Below are 26,249 nucleotides of genomic sequence, written 5' to 3' on the forward strand. Positions count from 1 at the left end.
AAAAAACAGATCAATGAATTGGGAGTGCAAGGGAAAAAGCCAAAAAAAAAGAAGAAATGTAAAATCCCCAATTAAACACCAAATTAGAAATTCTGAAAATTAAAGGAGAGATTAATAAAGTTGAAAGAAAGAAAACTAAGAAATTGTTTTATAAAAACAAAACAGTAAAATAGATAAACCTTTGGTAGATTTTTAAAAAAGAAAAAACAAATTACTTAATATCAAAAATGAAAAGGGTGAAAGAGGAAGTTAAAACAATAATTATGAGCTGTTTTGACCAAATGTAATTCAATAAATTTGACAATCTAAGTAAAAATAGATGAATATTTAGAAAAAATATATAAATTTCCCAAATTAACAGAAGAGGAAATAAAATACTTAAATACTCTCATTTTAGAAAAGGAAATTGAACAAGTTACCAATGAACTCATGAAAAAAATAATCTCCAGAGCCAGATGGATGTATAAGTGAATTCTACCAAACACTTAATGATTAATTAATTCCAATACTACATAAGCTATTTGGAAAAATAGGTAAAGAATGAATCTTATCAAATTATTTTATGACATATATATGGTACTGATACTGACATCAGGAAGAGTTAAAACAGGAAAAGAAAATTATAGAGCAATTTTTCTGATGAATGATGATACAAAAGCTTTAAACAAAATATTAGTGAAAAGATTAAAGCAATTTATCATCAGTATAATACACTATGACCAGATAATATACATATGACACAATATATGAGGAAGGCAGAGTTGGTTATTAGGAAATTTTGTTAGTAATATTAGGGAAAGCATTAGCAAAATTGACCATACCAATAACAAAACCAATAGAAATAATATGATTATCTCAAAAGATACAGAAAAAGTTTTTTGTCAAAATACAGCATCCATTCCTACTAAAAACACTAAAGAGCACAGGCATAAATGGAGCTTTCCCTGAAATGATATGTAATATCTATCTAAAACCATCGGGAATGGGGATATGTAATATTCTTATTCAATTTTGGGGTCTCTGGGACAGCCTTCATTTCAGTTCAGTAATGACCACAAGAATAGACAAGTGTTAAAATCCAAATGCTTTACTGTCTCCTTCAAAGTCTTGTCTTCTTGCCTGGGGATTCAGCTAGCTTTCTTAGAGGCCTTCTGGAGTCTTGGTTTCAGTGGAGAAGCAAAGGAGGAGATCTTACCACCAACAGTGGTATGAGATGAAGTGAATGAATCTGAGCCCAAGGGCTTGTGCTTCAGCCGCCAGTCTGCTTGTCTTTCCTAATCTATCTCCAGTCCTCTCAGGAGAGAGGAGACTTGGTCTTCCCCAGGAGAGCCACTAGGAGCCTGACTGAAGGTGGAAATGAATCTTGTCCAATTGTTGCTGGCTGTTATATACTCCATTATCATAGGTGTGAATCTTGTGGGACTATATTAAGTACTAAGTACATGTACTGAACTAGAGAACTATTAAGCACCATAATAAACTTGATAACCATTGTATTTATCAATTCCACTGAGTTAACACATTATAAGAATCCTTGTTTCAGAGTTTTAGCCCATAACAGGGATAAGCTAGAAGCTTTTCCAGTGAGATCAGCAATGAAACAAGGATGCCCATTATCGCCACTATTGTTCAATAATGAACTGAAATTTTAGCTTAACAATAAGAAAAGAAAAAGAAATCGAAGGAACTAGAGTAGGCAACAAGGAAATAAAACTATCATTCTTTTCTTATCATTCAGATGATGGTATACTTAGAGAATCTTAGAGAGTCAACTAAAAAACTAGTTGAAATTATTAACAATGTTAGCAAAGTTTCAGGATATAAAATAAACCCACATAAATCATGAGCATTTCTATATGTTACCAATAAAGCTCATCAAGAAGAGAGAGAAAGAGAAATTTCATTTAAAATCTTAGACAACATAAAATATTTGGGAGTTTACTTGTCAAGACAAACCAAGAACTTTATGAACATAATTACAAGACACTTTTCACATAAAGTCGGATCTAGCCACTGGAAAAATATCAGTTGCTCCTGGGTAGGCTGAGTTAATATAATAAAAAAAATGACAATTCCACCTAAATTAATCCACTTTTTCAGTGACATACTGATAAAACTCTTATTTTATAAAGCTAGAAAAATAGTAAACTTCATCTGGAAGAAAAAAAAGTTAAGAATATCAAGGGAATTAATGAAAAAAATCAAAGAAATATAGCTTGGCCACACCAGATCTAAAGTTACATTATAAAGTAGCAATCAAAACTATTTGATATGAGCTAAAAAATACAGTGATGAATTAATGGAATAGACTGGGTACACAAAATACTGGAGTCAATAAATATAATAATCTACTGTTTGGTAAACCTCAAGACTCCAGCTTCTGAGATAATAACTAATTGTTTGAGAAAAACTACTAGGCATAAACCAATATTCCACACCATATACTAAAATAAGGTCAAAATGACAGACATAAAAAGTGATATTATAAGCAAATTAGGCAGCAAGGAATAGCTTACCTGTCAGATCTGTAGAAAAGGAAAGAATTTATGATCAAACAAAATTAGAGAATATGAAATGCAAAATGAGTAATTTTGATTACATTAAATTAAAAAGGGTTGGAACCAAGATTAAAAAAACAAAAAGATGGGAAATATATTTTTTAATTAAAGCTTTTTATTTTTCAAAACAGTGGACAATTCTTCAATATTTGCCCTTGCAAAACCCTGTGTTCCAATTCCCCCCCCCCTTCCCCAATGCCCTCCCCTATATGGCAAGTAGTCCAATATATGTTAAATGTGGTAGAAATATATGTTAAATCCAATATATGTACACATATTTTGTACAATTATCATGCTGCACAAGGGGAAAAAAAAGAAGCAAAGTAAAATGTAAGCAAACAAAAAGAGTGAAAATGTTATGTTGTGAACCACACTCAGTTCCCACAGTCCTCTCTCTGGGTGTAGATGGCTCTCTTCATCACTGAACAGTTAGAACTGGTTTGAATCATCTTAATGTTGAAGAGAGCTACATCCATCAGCCTTGATCATTGTATAATCTTGTTGCCTTATATAATGATTTCTTGGTTCTGCTTATTTCACTTAGCATCATCATATAAGTCTCTCCAGACCACTCTAAAAATCATCCTGTTGGTCATTTTTTAACAAAACAATAATATTCCATAACATTCATATACCATCATTTATTTAGCCATTCTCCAATTGATGGGCATCCACTCAGTTTCCAGTTTCTTGCACTATAAAAAGGGCTGCCACAAACATTTTTGCACATGTGGGTCCCTTTTCCTCCTTTAAGAAGCATAGTTCCATATTGCTCTCCAAAATGGTTGGATCCGTTCACAGTTCTATCAACAATGTAGTAGTGTCCCACTATGGGGAAATAATTTTTATAGCATTTCTAATAATGAAAAATTTTTTGAGCATAGTTCCAAATTGCTCTCCAAAATGGTTGGATCCATTTACAGTTCCACCAACAATGTATTAGTGTCCCACTTTTGGGAAATAATTTTTATAGCATTTCTAATAATGACCATATTTCTCAAATATATAGAGAACTGTATCAGATTTATAAAAATGCCAATCATTCCCGAATTGACAAATGGTCAAAGATCATAAACAAACAGCTTTCAGGTAAATAAATTAAAACTTTTTTTAATCATATGAAAAAATGGTCTAAATCATTATTGATTAGGGAAATGCCAATTAAAACAACTATGAGGTACCACCTCACATGTACCAGATTGGCTAATATGACAGAAAAGGAAAATGATAAATATTGACAAAGATGTGGGAAAACTGTTTTAAGCAAAGAATTGTAAATTGATCCTCCCATTCTGAAGAACAATCTGAAACTATGCCCAAAGGCAATCAAACTGTGGGTACTCTTTGATCCAGCAACACCAGTAGTAGGTTTATATTCCAATAATAGCCAAAAAAAAAAAAAAAAAAAGACCTATATGTACAAAAACATTTTTAGCAGCTCTTTATTTGGTTATCTAAGAACTGGAAATTGAGGGAATGCCCATGATTTAGGGAATGGCTGAAAAAGTTGTGGTATAAGAATATCATTAAATAGTACTGTGAAATAAGAAATGATAAACAGACAGATTTCAAAAAAAAAAAAAAAACCTGGAGAGATTTATATGAACTCATGCTGAGTGAAGTAAGCAGAATCAGGAAAACATCATGCAAATAGCAGCAAACATTGTGTCATAATCAATTATGACTGGCTTAGTGATCCAAGACAATTCCAAAAAACTCATGATGGAAAATCCTATTCAGAGAAATAGAGAACCCAGAAATCCAGAGAAATTGAGAGAAAGAACTATGGTATCTAAATGCAGATCAAAGCATACTATTTTCGCTTTTTTTGTTTTTCATGTCTTTTCCCTTTTGTTCTATTTCTTCTTTCAAAACATGACTAACATGGAAATATTTTTACATGATAGTATATGCATAATCTATATTAGATTGCTTGCCATCTTGGGGTGAATGGAAGGAAGAAATGTTGAAAAATTTGGAACTAAGAATTTTATCAAAAATGAATGTTGAAAACTATCTTTACATGTAATTGGAAAAATAAATATTATTTCCAAAATAAATAAATAAAATAATACTATGAAATAATTATAATAGTAAATATTATTATATAATGGAGAAAAGTTAGAGACCTTTTTATAAGATCAGGGTAAAGCAAAGATGTTCACTACTGTTTTAACAAAGTCAAGTCAATAAGCATTTATCAATTACTACCATGGGCCAGGCACTGTGCAAAGCACTAGAGATAAAAAGAAAAGACAAAAACAAAACCCAAAAAAACTAGACCTTGTTTTCAAGGAGCTCACATTCTAATAAAAGATACAACAAATAAACAGGCATTTTAGGCATTTATATGTGTATGTTTTATATATTTTATATTTATATATGTGTATGTTTATGATAATTCATATGACATAAGATAAAATGGAGATAATCTTATTAGTGATCAAAATGCTAAAACAGTAAGCAAAATAGAAGTAATAAGCATAGGCAAAGAGGAAACAAAATTATCACTTTTTCCAGATGATAAATTTTATTTATAAAACAGTAGAGTCGAATAAAAGTAATTGAAAAAAATTCATCAAAGCTAAAGTATGTAAAATAAATAACTAAGGAATGTGTAAAATATTTGTAAGTGTACTATGATACACCCAGGAATGCTATTAATCCAATTACAAGTCATTCCTTACAGAACTAAAAACATCTAAATAATTGAAAAAATATTAATTGTTCATGTGTCAGCTGAGTCAATAAAATAAAAATGACAGTACTACTTAAATTAAACTATCTCACATTCTTAGGATTGGCAAAGATGTCAAAAGAGGTAAATTGATATACTAATGCACTATTGATGAAGCTGGAAATTGGTACGTCATTTGGGAATTATGAATTTGGAATTATGCCCCTAAAGTCATTAAATTGAGGATATCCTTTAACCAAATGATACCACTACTATACATAAAGCAATAAGATCAAAGGAAGGGAAAAAAAAATACTTACGTATTTGTATGTATCACTTCTTTTTGTAGGAGAAAAAAATCTGGAAACTGGGGCTGTGGCCACCTATTAGGTAATGGCAAAATAAAATGATATATGAATATAATGATACTGTGCCATAAGAAATCACAAAATAGACAATTTCAGAGGGAACAGAGATGACCTTTATGAACTGACAGAAAATAAAGTGAGCAGAAGTAGAACAATTTCCATAATGACATCATTATAAGGAAAAACAACTTTGGAAAAACTTAAACTGATCAATGCAATGATAACTGTAATTCCAAATGAAGCATTCTACCCTCTGACAGAGAAAAGATACAGATTTAAAATACAGCATATAAAATACATTTTTGGATATGGCCAAAATGGGAATTTGTTTTGTGTGACCCTTTGTTTGTTATGTAGGTTTTCATTTTCTTTTTATTACTCCCTAGAAGAGTGTGTGTATGTGTGTGTATGTGTGTGTGTGTGTTTCTGACAGAGACAAAGACAGAGACAGAAACAGACAGACAGAAACAGAAATTCTGAGAAAGACAGAAAGAAAATAAATTCTTAGCAATTGATAAAAATTTAATTAATTTTTTTGGAAAATAATTCTAATGTCACCCCTATCCAAATCTTTGTTGTTCAAGTCCCTCTCTCTCTTTTATCAATAAGTTATTACCTAGTGGAAATGGAAGTGACAGTCTTCTATTCCACTCCAACCTCTCCTCTCATCCTTGATTACTTCAAAATTCACAATGAAAACCTTTGAAACAACTCAATTCATCAACACTCTCAAATTCCATAATCTCCACCTCTACTTCAGTTAGCCACTAGTCCAGTCATGTTTTAGACCTTAATCTTATCTGAAATATCCTATCTCTAAAATCTTGAACTCTAAATTTCCTCAGTGATTACAACCTTTTGTCCTTCTACCTTCTACTGACACTTGACCCTTAACTAGCCCCTTGTACTCTCCTTGTTTTCCTAAACTTCATATTTTGTTTTCCCATTTTTTCCCTTTGCTTTTGACTCTAAAGTTATCCCATTTTACAAAGCACTCTTTTCCAAGCTTGACTTTCTTACCTCTTTGTTCTTCCACTAGCTATACCATACTAATCCTTAGCTCCTAATCCCAGGTTACTAAATACAATATCAAAGAGGTCATGAAATCATAAAGATTAAATCCACAATAAATTTTGACAATGAGTCCCATGCTATTTACATTTTTCCACACTTTACCATATGGCAAGGATAATTTTTTTCACTTATATAGTATTTTTTCCCAACTCCATGTAAAAATAGTTTTGAACATTCATTTTTGTAAGATTTTGAGTTACAAATTTTTTCCCTCCCGTTTCCCTCCCATTTTCCCAAGACAGCAAGTAATCCAACAATACAATCATGTTAGACATGTTTCCATATTAGTTATGTAGTGAAAAAAGAATCACAAAAAAGACAAAACAAAAACAAATTTTTAAAAAGTGAAAATATTATTCTTCAATCTGCATTCAATCTCCATAGTCCTTTCTCTGGATATTGTTGGCATTTTCCATGTCTTTTGGAATTGTCTTAGATTATTGGATTACTATATCTAAGTCTATCATAATCAATCATCAGACAGTGTTTCTATTATTCTCCTGGTTCTGCTCATTTCACTCAACATCAGTTCATATAAGTCTTGCCAGATTTTTCTGAAATCTTCTTGCTCATCATATATATATATATACATATATACATTTTTATTTTCAAAACATATGCAAAGATAATTTTTTAACATTAACCCTTGAAAAACTTTGTATTCCAATTTCCCTCCATGCCTCGCCCTGCCCCCCAAGATGGCAAGTAATACAATATATGTTAAGCATGGTAAAAATATATGTATGTTCAATCCAATATAGGCATACATATTTATACAATTATCAAACTGCACAAGAAAAATCAGATCAAAAAGAAAAATATGAGAAAGAAAATAAAATGCAAGCAAACCACAACAAAAAAGAGTGAAAATGCTGTTGTGATCCACACTCAGTCTCTGCTCTCCCTTCCCTCCCCCCACATCTCTCTGGGTGCAGATGGCTCTCATCATCACAAGATCATTGGAACTGGCCTGAATCATCTCATTGATGAAAAGTTGCTCATCATTTCTTATAGAGCAATAGCATTCTATTACATTCATATCCCACAACTTGTTCAGCCATTCCCCAATTGATGGGCCAGTCTCTTTTATTTCCACTACCATAGAGTAACTATAGGAGCAAGTTAGAAATACACCAAAGTCAGTATAGAAACTAATTTTTCAATTAGCATTATTCCAGTAGAAATAGGTCAGAAAATTTCCTCTGTGCCTACATTCAAATACATATTAACTATGCCATTTAAAAATAAAAAAAATCTTCCCTGCCTTAAAGTTATTACTAAAAAATAAACCCAAAAAACTATATCTTACTAATAAATATAGTAGTATCAAATTACAACTTACCCAATTTCACCATAGTTCAGAAGGATTAAAAGCATTAGTCTTTTGAAACAAATATACCCCATTCAACAGATGCAGAAACAAAACATGAAGCCACTTTGTAACTCTTTCAAGTTATAGTCACTCACCTTTTTTAGAGTCCCTAATTATGCTCATGTTTTAATCAATCTACTCATAAAGTTAAATAATAACAACACCACAGAAAAAGATCTCCAGTGCATTGCAAAAATTTATCTTCTCTGGAAGCTTTATGAAAAAAACAGATGCTAAAATTATACAGGAAGAAAATACATAGAAGGATAGTGATTTCTATCAGTAGAAGATATATCCATGCTGGGGAAATCATAGATTCATAAGTCAATATAATAAATATATTGGTATACCAATAACCTTAATTTCTCAAACTCAAAATTTTAGGAATGTCTACTATGTCTTAACAGGGGGGTTACAAAGTAATAAGATATTAATCATTCTGTTTCCAGAGAAGCAAGGAAAATTCCTTTGGCATGAATTTTGTCCTTTGGTGAGCCTCTGAAATCTTGCAATGAAACTTAAAAAAAAAAAAACCGATGTGATTAAAATCAATAGAGTACATCATTTACAGATACTGGTGACCAAGAAAAGGCAATATGCCTCAGGCAGGTTATTACTAGATTACACTATTTCACTGACAGGTTCAAGATTTTGAGGGCAACAAAGAACATATATTATTTCTTTGGGGGAACCAATGACTTTCTACCCTCAATTAATGGGAAACTATTGCTTATTTTTTCAAAATAAAGATTAAAACTATCTTTTGCAGTACCTGTTAAAGCATCTTAAAATTAAATATTTCTGTATTTTTTAAATTCCTTATTAAAATTAAGCTGAGTCCTACTTCCACATAGCAATACAGTACTGAGTCACTCAATGATATCTTTATATGTTGTCTTTATAGACAGCAGCACACCTCAAGAGAGCTAGTGATTGGTTACTTCTGAATAGGCAGCTGAACATGAAACTTTTTCAATCTTCATCACACCAAGAATAAATAACTTTTAAAAAAATTTCTTAGAACCTCAGAGCTGACAGGGACCTTTGAGGTCATTTATTATAACTTTCCTTACCCCAGGGCATCCTGAAAGAAAACAATCTAAGCTCCACTAAAAACATTTCCAGTAACAAGGGGTTCATCGTGTACCAAGGCAGTTCAGTCCACTATTAGACAATCTAGTAACTAGGAACCTTTTCCTCATATTGAACCAGAATCTGCCTCCTTATATCTTAAAGCACTCCATTGATAGATATTCTATCTTCTGAAGTCAAAGAAAGTAAGTCTATTCTTTTTTCCACAAGAGAATTACTAATATATTGAGAGCTATTTTGGTATCTCCTCCATTCTAGTTCTGTTACCTCTATTTCCCAGTCAAATTAAATACGATAGTTCAAGAAAATTCTAACCAGATCAGAAGACAGTAGGACTTGTCATCTCCCTAATTCTAGACCCAGTAAAGGGATCTATTCTATTAATGTAAGCAAAGATCATCTGAGGTTTGGGGGAAAGAGAGGAGTTGCTGTGATTATGGTTTGTTTTTGTTTTGGTACTTTAGCATACACTTGACTAATATTCTTTTTGCAGTCCATTGGGGGGGGGATGAAAGTAACTTACCTTTTTACAGCTCTAATCCTGTACTTTCTATAATTTTTTAAACTCAAGTACAGGAACACTTTACATTTACCCTTATTTCATTTTGTTAGATTTATTTTAGGTTATCAAAAAATTTTTTGGATCCCAATACTCGCATCCAACACATTAGCTATCTTTATAATGTTCATGTTTTTCACATTTTTGACCAGCCTAACACCTAGGCTTTCCTTGAAGTTAACAATAAAAAATGTTGAAGAGAAGAGGAACATGAACAGATCGTTCCCTTCCCAGCTGATATCCATCCATTAATCATTAATCTCAGAATTCAACTAGTTCTAAAAGTCACCTAAGTGTACTATCATCTAGCCTACATCCTTCTCTCCTGTTCATTATTACATGTTAAGGTAACTTGCTAAATGCTCAGATGAAATCCAAGTATGCTGAGTCTAAAGCATTTTCCTGATATATGAATCTAGTAATTCGGCCAAAAAATATTTTTAACGAAGAAATGATAAACTTCTAAATGATGTTTCAAATAAAAGAGTTTAATCTTTAATTTAAGTCTAGACCAAATAATTAAATTACTGGAATGCAAGGAATAAAAATGAAAAAGAAAGTCAGTCATAGTTCTCTCAACTGAACTGTTTCACTTCCACCAGGCCTTTACCGATATGGTAAAACAATACAAATAGAAACTTATGGAAATGATGGTTCCTATACAACCTGGTGAATTATCTACCTATAGTGGAAACATCCCTTAGGCAGACTGGGGCAGCTGAATGAATCAATCCCAGAGATTTATGCTTGATTGGAAATCAGAGATCAGTGCGACATTAGTGACTTTCTATCACTAAATTGGAAGTGGAATAAGGGAAACAAAATTAATCACATTGAAATGGATTAATCTCAACGTCTCACCCTACATGCTATACCTATACATAGGGTAACTGTCATCCTGTCAACAGTAGTGCCTATTTAGGGAAGCTTAGGCCCAAGAGATAGGCCTATTTCAAAGATGGATAAATGAGAATAACATAAATGTGGTATATTGTCTACTCATGTGCATTTTTGATACACAAAATATACTTCTTTATTGACTTAAAAGTAGCTCAAGTTCTTAAGCTTTTGCTCATGAATAAATTAATTGTAAATACAAAGTGAGTACTCTTATAATTACTTAATAATTATAATTCATAGACTATCTATCAAGAGTTCCCTATAACTCAGATTCTACAAATTTTGATTAGGTCAAGAGGCAAGTGATCTGAAGGTAGTATATATCATGGATATATGGATATGGATATGAATATATGGATAAATGAAGAGATCAGAAAACAATGAACAAAGGCTAATGAGAAAATATCACCAACAAAACCTTTGTATTTTTCAATTTTGCCTAGTGTCTTGAGACAATGAGATTATTGAATATATTGAATGGCATTTTCAGGATTTGTTTGGAAATCTGCATTCTTCAGCTTTTCCCAATTCAATATTATGCTAATGCTAGGAAAAAAGAAGGGGAAAATAAACAGAATAGGAGGAAACAAATGTATATATGCATTTCTTACTACCTTCTCCCTTTTCATTGCATATCATAGTATTATGACTTGCTATTTACAAGGTTTTTCTGACCTTCAATATTCTACTCTATCATCAAACCATTTGGTATTGACTAATAAACAGAATGGCAGATCAGTGGAATAGGTTAGAACAACTTTGATTACATTAAATTTTTTTGACTAAAGAAGAACTAGTGAAAATTAGGAAAGGCAAAATAAACAACTTTGATTACATTAAATTAAAAAGAGTTTAGACAAACAAAATCATCATAAACAATATTAAAAAGGAAGTACAAAGCTGGGAAAAATCTTTACAGCCAGTGTTGTTGATAAAAGTCTTAGTTCTAAAATATATATATGAAGAACTGTGTCAAATTAAAAGAATACATGTCATTCCCCAAGTGATAAATGGTCAAAGGATATGAACAGACAATTTTCAGATGATAAAATTAAAATCATCTATGGTCATATGAAAAAAATGCTCTAAATCACTATTGTTTAGAGAAATACAAATTAAAACAACTCTAAGGTACCATTTCACACCTCTAGATTGGCTAAGATGACAGAAAAAGATAACAACAAATTTTGGAGGGGATGTGAGAAAACTGGGACACTAATGCATTGTTGGTGGAATTGTGATATGATCCAACCATTCTGGAGAGCAATCTGGAACTATGCCCAAGGGACTATAAAACTCTGCATACCCTTTGACCCAGCAATGCCACTAGTGGATCTGTATCTCAAGTAAATCATAAAGAAAGGAAGTGCCCACATGTATAAAAATGTTTGTAGCAGCTCTTTTTGTGGTAGCAAAGAATTGAAAAATTAGTAGATGCCCATCAATTGAGGAATGGCTGAATAAATTGAGGTATATGAAGGTAATGGATTAATTTTGTTCTATAAAAAAATGAACAATGATTTTAGAAAATTCTGGAAAATTTTACATGAACTGATGCTGAGTGAAACAAGTAGAACAAGGAATATATTGTACATAGTAACAGCAACATTGTGTGATGATCAATTATGAAAGACTTGGATCTTCTCACTAGTTCAGTAATTCAAGATAATCCCAATAAATTAGAATATAAAACACCAGCTGCATCCAGAAAGAGAACTATGGAGATTGAATGTAAATCAACACATGCTATGTTTACTTTTTTTTTCTCTTTTTTCTTCTCTCTCGTGGTTTTTCCCCTTTTATTCTGATTTTTCTCTCCCAACATGATCCATAAAGAAATTTGTATTTAAAAAAGTAATATACATATAACCAGAAAAAATAAATTAATAAATAAAAAGCATAAAAAACCTAATCTATACAATGAAGGGAGTAGATAAAATTATCTTTAGGACAGTTTTCAAGATTTAAAAATTGCATTATTCCAATATATTCATCCAAGAATAATGAAATAAAATTAACTCTTGACTTCCTTTTTTTTCTTCCAAGTCATAATATCATTATGCCTTTTCTTTCCTTGAAGTAAGTTAGTTCAACAATTTAGTTTTGACTAACTCTGAATTCACTCCTTTTGCCTTTTATTATTGACATAGCTAATCATCGATTCTGGATAACCTAGACCACCTGATTTTCTATTGCAGTTCCTGAGCCATTGAGCAAAACTAAAAAAAAAAATCATTTTTCTTGACTATAAATTCATACTGCCAGACTACTTTTGCTGTTCTATGTCATGTTTATTTCACTGTAGCTATTCAGAACCAAACCCTACCTTCTTGTCTCTTTTCAATAAACACTAATATCAAGGCCACCCAATGAAAATTCCATAATCAACTCTCCTCTTCACCTCAAAATTACTATATATCTTCACTCATGTATTCTTTTATTTCTATCACAGAAAAAGAGATGTGTTCTTATTTTTTACTGATTGACCTTTCTGAATATTCTTTTGATTGTATAAAACAAAAAGAAATGGATTTGTAATCACGTGATCAGGGTAAAAATTATAGCTCTGATAATAACTGAATCTCAGTTTCTCTAACTGTAAAATTAGGATATCATTATCTATGCTACCTCAGAATTGTTCTGAGAGAAGTACTTTGTAAACTGTCAAATGTCATATAAATGTATTGTTGTCCTTGCTGTTGAAGGGATAATCCTTTCTGCTTATCTAATTTTTTTACTGAAGCAATTGGGGTTAAGTGACTTGCCCAGGGTCACACAGCTAGGAAGTGTTAAGTGTCTGAGACTAGATTTGAACTCGGGTCCTCCTGACTTGAGGACTGGTGCTCTATCCATTTTGTCACTTAGCTTTCCCCCTTCCCTGCTTATCTAGACCCTTAAACAACCAATTATCTACTCTCTTACAGCTTCAATATCTCTGACTTCAATGATTCTTTCTCCTCTCCTTACAAATATCCATATCTCCTCAAGCAAAGGATGAGAAAAAGCTTTCCTTGAAACTTTTAAAATGGTACTTTTTAAAACTACCCTATCACCTTTCCCTTCCATTTAACTGTCAAACTTCTTAAAAGAGCAATTCATGCATTCTGCTTCCATTTCTTTGCTACTTGACTAACCTTGAACTCAGATTTCTATTCTATTATTTCCCTGAATCTATTCTTACAAGCACCCATAACTTCCTAGTTTTCAAAATCAATTACTTTTTAATCATTTTACATATATCCTTCTGATCACCTCATTATTTTAATTCTTAATTCTTTGGCCTCTATAACTCTGACCAAGCTGGTTATCCCCATACCTTTACTATCACTCCTGTCTCCTTCATTTCTCTTTTTCTTCCCTCTCTCATAAGTCTCCCCAAAGACTTGTACCCAATTCTTTTTTCTCCTTTCACTATTCTCTCTTCCTTGGCAATATCATCTATTGTCATGACTTCACCTTTGGTCTCTATGTAGAATGCTTCTATCTTGACTTTTTAAGCAAAGATCCATATTTCCAAATACCTGCCTGGCTACCCCCCTTTAAACCATGAACTCCTTAAGAGCAAGGACCGTTCTTGACTTCTTTTGTATATCTAAAGTTTGCCATCTATCTGGAACATAGGATGTACTCTACAAATGCTTGTTGACTTTTGTTGACTGTCCTGGAAGTCTCACTAATTCTTCAAACTCAAGATGTCCAAACTGAACATATTTCTCCCCCAAATCCATCTTCTTTCTTGACTTCCCTGACTTCTCATGAAAATACCCCTCTTGTTCATCTAGACATTTCATTAAAATTGATTCTTTTAGAGCCATTGTTCAATTTATGAACTGAATCATGCACAATACTTCACTATAATACATATGAATATTCCATCCACTAGTACAAATAAAAGAACACCCATATCTTTATCATATTTTTTGATTATTGCCGATATTACCTACCATCTGCCTGAAGATATATCCAACGTACTAAAAACTTCTATGCTGCCATTTCTTTTATCATTTTTCTGGATAGGAATGAAACACTTCGATTTCTCTCTCATTTTTTGATCATATATATCCTTGAATTATATCACTTATACCACATTTTCCTTTTATATAGATGCTTGAGACCTAAAATGGTTCAGGTTAGTAGAAGCAAAGAAAAGTGGATACCAAGAATGAGAAGCCCTCAGAGGTTGTCCATGGAATGGATCCAATATGTATGTCTTTTGTCCTTGTTATTACCCATAGAACCAGATTTAATATCTCTCTAAGTTTCTCTAAGTTTTGGATCTCTTTCTAATGACCTATTCCCAATTAATTTAAAAAAGTCTTCAAAGTTGAAGCCACTTCACTTGAATCTGCAAATCTCAGCCTAGGATCAAACTAGCTCAAGGAAAATATAAGAATCATGGAACCAGAGACTCTCATTTAGAAAGAATCATCTTAAGTCATTTTAGTCCAAGCCTATCTGAGTAACAAATCTGTAGACAAATCTTCAATAATTGGTTATTCTGTTTCTACCTGAAAACCTCCCTCTGAATTATTCTATTCTACTTCTGACCTTGTGAATTCTTAGGAAATTTTTCTTTAACTCAAATCTTCCTCCCTGTAACTTCTATTCATTGTTATTAGTCTTGTCCTCTAGGACAAATCAGGACTAATGTGATATGTTATATTACATGTCATTATTATTACAGATCTGTATTATTATAGATATATCTTATATATGACCATTTTTCAAATACTGTAAGACAGCAATCAGAGTACTTTCTGAATCTTCTTTTCCAGATAGTCTAAACTTTCCCATGCCTTTCAAATAGTTCAATAGGGATTTTGAGCTATAGTGGATCTCAGAGATCATTTAGTACAGTCTCCTAATTTTATAGAGGGAAGAAATTGTGGACCCCAGTGGTTAAACACTTGCATAGGATAAAAGAAGGAATACATAGCAAAGCCAAGTTCAATTCCCAATGATCTTATTTTGATTCTTATTTTCAGTTTTAGCCCACTGTCTGAGATGGCAGGATTTTCAGCTCCCTCTCCATTCTGGGCATACTACTCTGAAAAACTTTAGCTTTCCAAATACCTTCCTAAGATGAGATTTCTGAAAGTGTATGTCTGTCAGCTTATGGTTCTGAGTGAGAGCTAGCAATAAGGTAGCCTTACATCAAATGATGATGCTATTCTGACTTCATATTCCTCTTCTGAAAACTGAGCTTTTTTGTATTATTTTGTATGACCATATCCTTACTTTGTATCATGTTCTTGCTTTAAATCCTCTTACAAAGATTCTCATGAACCCATGTTAGTCCTTGCTTGTACCTCAGTTCCTTCTGCATGGTCTCTCATTCCATGTTTCTTATAGTCGGAAACTTTAACCCTAAATCTCGGTCTACATGGTGGAATTCCAATTACTTAATGCTCAATCTTTGTAACATTAATGTAACATTAACTTCTGACTTCTTAGACTTCTGCCTATTTCCTGATGCCAGAACACTCTGATACTATGATAGGATTTATATTCATTAGCATTTCCTTGATGAACCTTATTTCCTTACACCTACAATATGAGAAGGCTCTTTCTCTTTCCCTAGTTTTAGGTGTTAGCTTTCCATAAAAACAATGCTATTCCTGGGACCAGAATGGCTTCAGATTCCCTGACACAACTGCCTTAAATATTAAAGGTGTAAAAAATCTCAGTTATGGATATAGTAGATTTTAAAGTTCACATGAATTACCTTACCCTATCTTGTGGGCCAAACAGAAATATGTGAAAAAGAAGGGTGCCTTATCCAAAGAAGCTAAGTCCCACTGAATTTTTGTTACATGTCTTTGCCTTATCAGGGAAAGTAAACTATCTTTTCTTATAAGTTCAATGATATGCAATCAAAATCTCACCTCTTAACTAGAGCCCTGGCAATAACTCATGGTACTATACGTATCTCATCCTCTCATGAATATACAACCTCCCTATCTTTCTAAAAATATAAATGGGAGATTCCCTCTCTCTGCAGAGAATACCCCTGTCCCGCTCCCTAAATTCTAGCATCTTTAATTCTATTTATGATATGTTATATTGAGAATTCCTTTTTGAACATGGGTTGAACTAGATAACCACTGAGGTACCTTTCCACTCTTGATTTCTGTGACTATGATCTCTACCTGACTTTATTAGCACCTCATACATAAGTCCTATCAACTTAGTCTCTACAACATCTCTTGCATCTATTCTGGCCACTATATTCTCACTTCTACCTTATTATGTTATAAGATTAGCACTTAATTCCAATGGTGGGATTGTAAGGGAGATTTTGAGGCAAGGTTCATTCTGATCTTACTCAGAACCCTAGAGCTTTAATTCATCTAAATAAGTTCCTCATTTTAGATGGGGAAAAGGGATTCCACTTCTAGGCTAGAAGTGATGATAACCTCCCTGAATTCCATCATCAGTGATTAACATACTCCTCATAATAACCCCCCCCCCATCCCAGCATTTCTGAAACCCATCCTGTTTTCATTTAAACTCCACTCTTCACTCAAACTACATATTTTTATATTTTGATCCTCTTCAATATTTTCAATTATTTCATTTGTTCTTCTACTATGATTTCTGGAATTCCCGTTTCAAATGTAACAAGCTTTCTTTCATCCTAAAACTTTTTCCTTTCTTGTTCCTTCCACATTTTATTGCATTCTTTGAAACTTTGTTCCCTTCTGATGACACTGCTTACCTTTTCTAGCACTGATTACACTTTCATTCATATTTTCCCTCTACCACCTCCTATCCCCATTCACTCACTGGTTATAATGAAGAATTGGAATACTCCTTGCTCCCCCATTGCCATTTCTAAACTATCCTCTACCATCACCACTAAAAATTTCATCCTTTGAAGTTCATTCAACCAATATGTCCCCCCACTCAGAGTCTTTCTCTCCTCCCCAACTCTTGCCTTTATACTAGGGGACTTCAAGATAGACAGACAGACAGATAGATAGAAAGATAGATATAGATATACTACCTCTTAACAATTTAACTTCCAGTTCCTCAACTTACTTATTTTTCAAGACTGACTCTTCCACTCCATCTCAGCTATACACAGAGATGGCCATTCTTTTGATCTTGTCACACCCATAGTTGTTCCATATAAACTTTGAAATTCTTTTATCTGATCATAATTCATTGTCATCCTCCTTCTTCCTCTCTGCCTGACAAGCTCTCCTATCCAGTTCTTCATCTTGATTATGATCTCCAATCTCTCTAGCTGTCAGGTTTTTTCCCAGGCCATCATCCCTGAACCTGCTACATTTTCTTCCTTTCTCCTTCTTGATCTTTTGGTTAACCAGTTTGGCTCAACACTGTATTTTTCTGCCCCTCTTATCTTATTACCATTATTGTGTGCCAAGTCTCCATTTTGGATTATTCCCATCATCTTCTGCCTTGACTCCTACTCCCATACTGCTGGATAAAGCTGAAAAAAATCATGAAACCAGTCTAATTTGGTCCAATACAAATTTATTTGTAATCTTAATCTTAAATGAACCCTCACTGAGACTAAGTAATCTTTTTATACTTGCCTAATCTATTTACCATTTTGCTCACCACAACACCTTTTCCAAACTTTTACATCTCTCCTTAAAGAGAGATGGCTCTTCATGGCTTTCCCTCTCCTCACCCTCTCATCTGAAAACTTTATCTCATATTTTGCTAAAAAAAAAAAAAAATTAAAGCCTTTGGCAGAGGCAGAGTTGGCAGAGTTACTCCTTCTCTCTTCCTCCTATCATTCATATGTCTTCCACCCCTTTCTCCTCCTTCATTCCTATCCCTCATACATAGGTAGCCCTTTTCTTTACAAAGGCAAAGCTTGTTACATGTTATAAAAATAAGCCCATTTCATACCACCTTCTCCAGCAGATTGCACCTTCCGTTATTCTCACCCTATCACAAGTGTTTAACTTCTACTTGTCTACTGTCTGCTTTCCTGCTGTCTGCAAACATGACTTTATCTCTCCCATTCTTAAAAAACCTTCATTTGATTTTTCAATCCACATCAGCTATCATCCTATCTCTGCCATAAATTCCTTCTGTAAAGTTCCTTCCATAAAATTCACAATACTTACACTGGATATTTCCTTCTTAATTTTCTGTAGTCTGACTTCTGACTTCATCATTCACCTGAAACTACTCTTTCCAAAGTTATCAGTGATGTCTTAATTGCCAAATCTAACAACTTTTCTCAATAAACATCCTTCTGACATTTATTCAGCCTTCAGACACTATATTCAATGCTCTTTCTAGGGAAACAGATTGTTCCGACATACCCCTTGCAAATGATTCAACAAGGAATAAAACACTTGGAATTCATCCTGTGTGGAAGAACACAGTCCTAACCCACCTAACTAGCTTTTTCCTCACCTGTACCACTCTTCTCATCTATATAAGTGATTCTTCAGAATCAGAATTAAGATATTCAATAATTATTTACTCTAGAAGATTGCCTTTAACACCATGTTCTATGTTTTTAGAGAACTTTCTGGGTTTACATGATAAAAATAGATTTTCTTTGAAAAAAATTGACCTTAGTAATATTTTTCTTTCTAAAATATGAATATAGGAATAAAAAAATTGATGGCAATTTTAGTCTAAATATAGGCTTAATTTATTTTGTTTTGCTACTAGAATTTCTTGAAGACAGTCTTCTTTTCTGGGAGGTTTTTCAGTCCCCTAGAATTCTCCCAATAGACAGTTATGATTCCTTAATATATTTCAAGTCTAAAAGTGTTTCTGAAAAGTTTCTGAAAGTTTCAGAAACATCAGCCTAGAGATCTCTTTTTGAACTGCTGTCATTTTTCATACCTCATAGCTTCTAGTTACTAAAAATCCTTTACTCCACAAGTCTACTTCTCAACTATTGTTAATAAAAATTTGAACATGCTGGTATATAGAAAAGGAAAATGTGTACTTCTTTTGGAGGGAATGTATTGTATTGATTCTTCTTTCTATACTCTCTGAGCAAACATCTTTTGTCACAAGTGAATTGAAGCTACTAGAAAATTATCAATCAAATAAATTGGGAGGGTCATAAGCAATAATACATAAAAATCCAGCCTTTCAGGGTTTTCCCTAGGACCATAAAGAAGAGTAGGTAAGATGTCATCCACCCTGTGGTAAACCATCCTGATAATTTGAGTGAAAGATGAAGAAGTAGTTTCAGAGAGAGTGCTAAAAATGAAAAGGACTTGAGTGTTATACAAAGGTGACCTAATAATATTATTTTTCCAATGAATGGATTTTCTCAAGTTTGAACATTTTGGGTGTTAGGAAATTTATAATCATTTAGCACAGTGTCTGATACATAGTAGGTTCTTAATATTCATTGATTTAAAAAAATAAAAATTCATTGATTTGTGGCCACCAATATTAATTTGGAAGCCAGGAGTAAATATAATTTGGAGAAGGCAGTCTTAGGGAAACAAAATATATTTCAAAGAGTAATCCAAAGTTTAAGATTTTTAAAGTCATGTACTAACCTGGTTTATATGAAAGTGAGTACATTCATGAAACAACACTTCCATCAGGTTTTACCCCCATTACCTAAACAAAAACAAAAAAGAAAAAATTAATAACTTTTCCAATTTATTCCAAAAGCTATAATTATTAGAGAAATTAAACTTTGGCGTGTGTGTGTGTGTGTGTGTGTGTGTGTGTGTGTGAACTTTTCAGTATGCATCTATGCTTAGGCCAGATTACAAAATCTTAAAGTTTAAAGAGATTTCAGAGTTCATCTAATCCAAGGCTAGTTTCATAATTTCCTTTAATAATGCTACTGCTATTTAAAAAAAAAAAACTTTCCCTGTAATTCTATCCTCTCTTTTTTTCATAAAGAGGGAGGTAAAAGAAGAGAAAGGATAGAAATACAGTAGCCAAAGATGGGGGAAGAATTGGGATAGGGAGAGGTTAGTGAGATATGTTTTAAAAGTTTAGAGGAGAGAATTGAAGGTTAGAAAGAAGCACCAACAAGAAGAACAGTTTTGAAACCTGTACATTTAATGTGTACATTCTAAAAGACTTTGAAAGACATACATTTTAAAAGAAAACCCAGCTGTTTCATGAATGCTCCTCTTTTTCTATTCTCTAAATAAGGAAATGTTCATTTTATTTGATATTTGCTATATGCAGAATTAAAAGAAAACTTAAAATAAATTTAAAAGCGCTCTTTGATATTCAAACTAGAAAAAGAATGAAATGTTTCATCTACAATACCAGCTTATGAATTTTCTAGACATCCAAGCTGTTCTGTCTCTGTCACTGTCTCTTTCTTTCCTACACAATCTTCTTCTTCTACCTTTTATATAGCATATTCCATCATTAGGAAATAAATATAAGGGGAATGTATGTGGGGGTAGGGGTGTTGTCTAGGAATGGTGATGGCTTTGAACCAATCAAAAATCAGAAAATTTCAACCAGAAGAGATTTCTGACTCCAACTGGCCCAACATTTTCTGGAAGTACGAATCCCCTCTATAACATGACAGAGAGGTGATAATTCAGGCTCTGCTCAAACACCTGCAGAGACACTAACTGCTAAGGTAGCTCATTCCACTGTTGAACACCCGAGTCATGTGTCCTTAGTTCTATTTTATGGTTCTAAACTGAACAAATCTAGATATTATAGAGGAAGGGAAGAAAGATATTATAGAGGAAGGAGAGAAAGGAAAGAGAGAGAAGAAGATAATATAGAAAGAGAGAAAGAGAAAGAGACAAAGACAGAGACAGGCAGAAAGAGAGAGCAGCTTGGATGCCTGGAAAATTCACAAAACACAAAGTCCAACAAAGGAGAATCCAGGAGTAAACCCCAATTATTACCTATTCAGAATTTAGGCAAACAAACTATAAATCCTGATGTGAGGAGGAAAAATGTGATCTCACAAGAATCATTGAAATTTGCTGGGATGAAAGTCATGACTGGAATATAGCACTAAATGGGACTTCTTGTTCAAAACAACTAAAATAGGTAAAGGGGAAGGAGAAAGGAAATTACACTGTATGTTAAGAAAGTATACTTAGGAGAGGAACCACAGGGGGAAAAATAGGGAGAAGCTGTGTGATATTTGGGTGAAAACCAAAGGAGAGAAAAGTAGAAATGATTTTGCCATTGGAATATACTATAAACTACTTAGACAGAAGGAATAAGAAAAGGAAAAGACTGAGAACTAGATCACAGACCTGGCACAAAGGCATTTATACATCAGTGCTGTATCAGAGATGTATGTTCAAGAGTTCTCTCACTCCCCAAAGCAGAGTAGCTAATAACATCCTTCAAAAGGTAGAGGAACCAGAAGGAAGAAATTCTATTTTGAATCTGCTTCTTATTAACAGAGAGGAGTAAAAGGGATGGGAATCTTTCCCACTTAATATGACCATTAGTGCCCATAATAGTGACCATTCCCACTTAAAATCTGTGATAGAGAAACAGAGATCCTAGCCTAACATGTATTCGAGATTTAGAGAAATTAGATTAAATCCAATAAACATGGGGTGGGGGGGAAAGAAGAAGGAAGGAAGGAAGGAAGGAAGGAAGGAAGGAAGGAAGGAAGGAAGGAAAGGAGGGAGGAAGGAGGGAGGGAGAGAAGGGAGGAAGAGAAGAGAAGGAGGAAGGAAGGAGGGAAGGAAGGAGGGAAGGAAGGGAGGGAAGGAGGGAAGGAAGGAAGGAAGGAAAGGAAGGAGGAAGGAAAAAGGGAGGGAGGGAGGGAGGGAGAGAAGGGAAGAAGAGAAAAGAAGGAGGAAGCAAGGAGGGAAGGAAGGAGGGAAGGAAGGGAGGGAAGGAGGGAAAGAAAGAGAGAGAAAGAGATAAAAAAAATAAAGAGAGAAAAAAGAGAGAAAGAGAGAAAGAGAAAAAAGAGAGAAAGAAAGAGAGAGAGAAAGAAAAAAAGATGGAGGAAGAAGAAGAGGAGGAAAAGAAGAAAGAGGAGGAAGAAGAAGAGGAAGAAGGAGGAGGAGGAGGAGGAGAAGAGAAGGAAGTGGGTTATTGAAGCATCTTTTTTTAAAATGTGGAGAAGAAAATAGAAGAAAAATCAAAAAAATACAATTAGAATATCTTTGAAAGCCATAGATTGAATTTACATACTTAAAAAGAAAAGTCCACTGTACAAAATATAGACTTGCAGTTTTACATACAGTTCTCTATTTCTATTTTATTATGTACATAGAAATATTCATTTTATTTGGAACTTGCTCGGTTCACAATAAAAGAAAAGAAAAATTGAGAGACAGAGAAAGAACTAGAGAGAGAGAATAGCTAGAAAGAAAAGTGATGATTACATCAAGAACAGGTCATGCCAGACTGCCATAATTTCCTTCCCTCTTTCACAGAATTGCTACACTAATAGATGATGGAAATGCTGTGGACATGATCCACCTGGAGTTTTACAAAAGCTCTGATAAAAGTTATCTCACATTATTCTTAGAAGAACATGAGAGAGATGTGGATTAGATATTACATCCACATGGATTCTGATTGGACAGTTGGACTCTAAGAGTAGTTGCTCGTGGCTCAGTATCAGCATGGTAGGAGTTTTCCAGTGGAGTATTTCAGGGTTCTGTATTTGGCCATATGTTAAATAACATTTTCATCAGTGGCTTGGATAAAAGCATAAGTGGCCGACCCATCAAATTTGTAGATGACATCAAGCTGGGATAGATGACTAACATAAATGGATGACAGAATCAGTACCTAAAATGATCTTGATAGGACCAAAACATTGGATGAATCTAACAAGATGAAATTCAATAGGAATATTGTACATAGATACAATAAAAATCAATGTCACAAGTATAAAATGGCAAAGGCATGGATGGAAAGCAATTGTTTTTTTTTTAATTATCTATAGGTTTTAATGGATTACAAGTTCAATATAAGTCTATAGTGTGATATGGCAATCAAAACAGCTAATGCAGACAAACTATATTAATAGGGAAATAATTTCTAGGAACAGGGAAGAGATGGGTTGTTCCCTTCACCAATCTCACATCTGGAGTATTAAATCTAGTTCTAGGTACCATAATTAACGAAGGCTATTAAAAGTGTCGAGAGGAAGGCAATCATGATGATGAATAATCTTGAGTTCAAGACATGAGGATAAATCGAAGGACCTGAGCACACTTTACAACAATTAAGGCTGTCTCTAAAAAGAAACAGGTTTACTATCTTAGTAGATATTCAAACAGAGGCTAGGTGGCAACTTGTATAATTAGGATTTCTTTAGAATATGGGTTGGAATAGATGGCCACTAAAGTTCCTTTTAACTCTCAAATTCTGTGATTTTGTAAAATGTAGTACTTCTACCTAACAGCCCTTCAAATACTTCATAGAATCATGGGATCACAACATTAGAGATAAAGAGATCTTAAAAATCATCTAATTCAAATTATTAATTTTACAGATGAAGAAATTGAAGTCCAGAGAGCTCAAGCAAGTTGAGATCATCATCTCCTTAGATTTTGTTTTCTGCAGGTTAGATAAACATCACCAATTTCTTCACAAATAGTTTTCTCATAATTTGACTTCCAATCTTACTTACTCCTCCCCAAATCATTCTCTTTATGGCATGTTTCAAATCATCAAAATCCCCATAAAATATATTCAGAATTAAACAAAATATTCTATCTAGAATGATCTGATCAAAGCTGAGCACAAAAGAATCATTTCCTTTCCTTTGGACAATATAATTCAATTAATGATACTATTGCTCTCTATATACATATATTTTGGCCCAGTTCCCCTTGTCACCAATGGCAAGATGATTATCCAAGTCTTTGGACACAGAACAGAACAAATCTAACTCACCTACAAAGAGATGAAACCTATGATCCTGCCTTCGTTAACATCACTAAAAAAACACCATGAATAATAACAATAAGGCTAAATCTCAACATGATGTAAAAACTAAATGCAGCACATTTAAAATTTTATAGACAAGATAAAAACAACATGGAACACAGAAAAAAATGAGGAAACCCTAATGGGATTTTTAAAATTAATCAAATTGGTTTTTCTAGACTTTTTCATGGTATTCATGTGAAATGTACAGTTTTGTTATGTGTGAGGTTTTTTTAGACTCAGCAGGTATTTCAATTAATACAAGAGACTATAAAGGTCTTTTGAATGTACTCTGAGTGCTTTCAAAAGAGTATGCTCTGACCCTAATGAGAATAACATATCAGATTCAGAACATTATTATTTGGTTTGCCAAAAACATAGGCAGTGCTGAACTGGGTATTGTTTTCCCACTCTAAGGGGAAGCATTACTGGAAAGATTTAACTATTATGGCATTTAAGGAGTTGTCTGGTTTTTTGTTTGTTTTAAGACACTGTGGAAACATCAATATTAGCTTTTACTACAACTAAAACCTTCAAACAAGCTTGAAGGTTAAGCAAGAAAAACCCCAAAACAGACAAATTTCTGGTTTTGCCAACTACCATACCCATATCTTCCCTTTAAAAACATGAACCAATTAACTATTATACTGGTATGACAAGTAAATATTGTAAATGTACCATGTTTCACACACAAAGATCATACTACTAAGATGATCTGTAGGGTATATTCATTGTTTCCCTAGCACTGATATTAGTACTAGAACCCCACTTTTAACTCTATGTCTTTAATGACTCATGGTGCCCACTTACTCACTAAATCAGAGAGTTTTTGTTAGCTAGAAAAGATTTTAGCTTTAGCAGTTCGGCTCAAACAAGCATTCACGAAGAGCCTGCTGTGTACAGAGTAATATTCTGGGTGTGATCCCTGGAATGGCTCCTGTCCTCATGACACTTACTTTCCACTGTGCAATGGAACACAAACTTACTTCTTTAATATTTTAAGATTCTGTAATGTTTCTGCAGGAATCCCTACCACCAGTGTAGGTCACAAATTCCTCTAGAGCTCAGTAGATGATCTTTGAAACTTGTTAAATATGAAAAATATTTTACCCTGAAGCCAAAGACGAATTTCTTTGACCTTAGTTAGATGGAGTCCATCACTGGACTCACACCTGAAGCCTTTTAAACCTTAGGCCCTGCTATATTAGCACAATCTTTGAGAACCCAGGATCATCTCCATGACACAATGAGGCATCAGCGTAGGATGTTAGAAGACAGAATATATACATAAAGTAGAATGTAAGTTCCTTGAAGACAGAGCTCCTTCATTCTTTGTATTTGTATCCTCAGAGTCTAGTAAAATCTTTGGCACATAGTAGGTATTTAATAAACGCTTTCTTGTTGATTGGATAAAATATATTATGTCTATCAGAAAGGTACAAAATGTTACATAAGGTCTGAAGTTACTGACAAGGGGCAACCAGAAAAGGCTTTATGGAGGAGGGAGCATTTGGGCTTTAACGGATGGATAACAACTCAATAGGAGGTGGGGAGAAGGGCACTCCAGGCATAAGGATAATTAGAGCAACGATAGAATGGACTATATGTATTGAAAATAAGGAGCAGACCAGCTTGACTAGAAGGAAGGGACTAGTATGAGATTTAGTTGGGAAGGTGGCAATGACATCAGAAATTTATCCAAGGTCACACAAGCTAGTAAGAGGCAGAGTCAAGATGAGACCCCAGGTATCCTAATTCCCAGCAGAGCTCTCACAACCGGTCAGTG

The 26,249-nt window shown here is 33.5% G+C and overlaps 1 protein-coding gene across 3 annotated transcripts in view; it reads right to left on the minus strand.

Annotated features, from left to right (window-relative positions):
- Positions 1-20,179, minus strand: part of STK33 (serine/threonine kinase 33) — a 166,262-nt gene extending 146,083 nt beyond the window's left edge. For 2 of the 3 annotated variants that reach the window (XM_031943987.1, XM_031943985.1), the window contains exons 1-2: positions 20,116-20,179; positions 5,556-5,618 (exon numbers count right to left, since the gene is read on the minus strand). The gene's annotated coding sequence lies outside the window, so the exon portion shown is untranslated. Of the gene's footprint in view, positions 1-5,555; positions 5,619-20,115 lie in introns of those variants that run through there. The other variant, XM_031943988.1, reaches the window with a different exon arrangement.
- Between the last annotated feature and the right edge of the window lie 6,070 nt (positions 20,180-26,249).

This window comes from Sarcophilus harrisii, chromosome 6, assembly GCF_902635505.1.
Source record: "Sarcophilus harrisii chromosome 6, mSarHar1.11, whole genome shotgun sequence".
Lineage (NCBI taxonomy): Eukaryota > Metazoa > Chordata > Mammalia > Dasyuromorphia > Dasyuridae > Sarcophilus > Sarcophilus harrisii.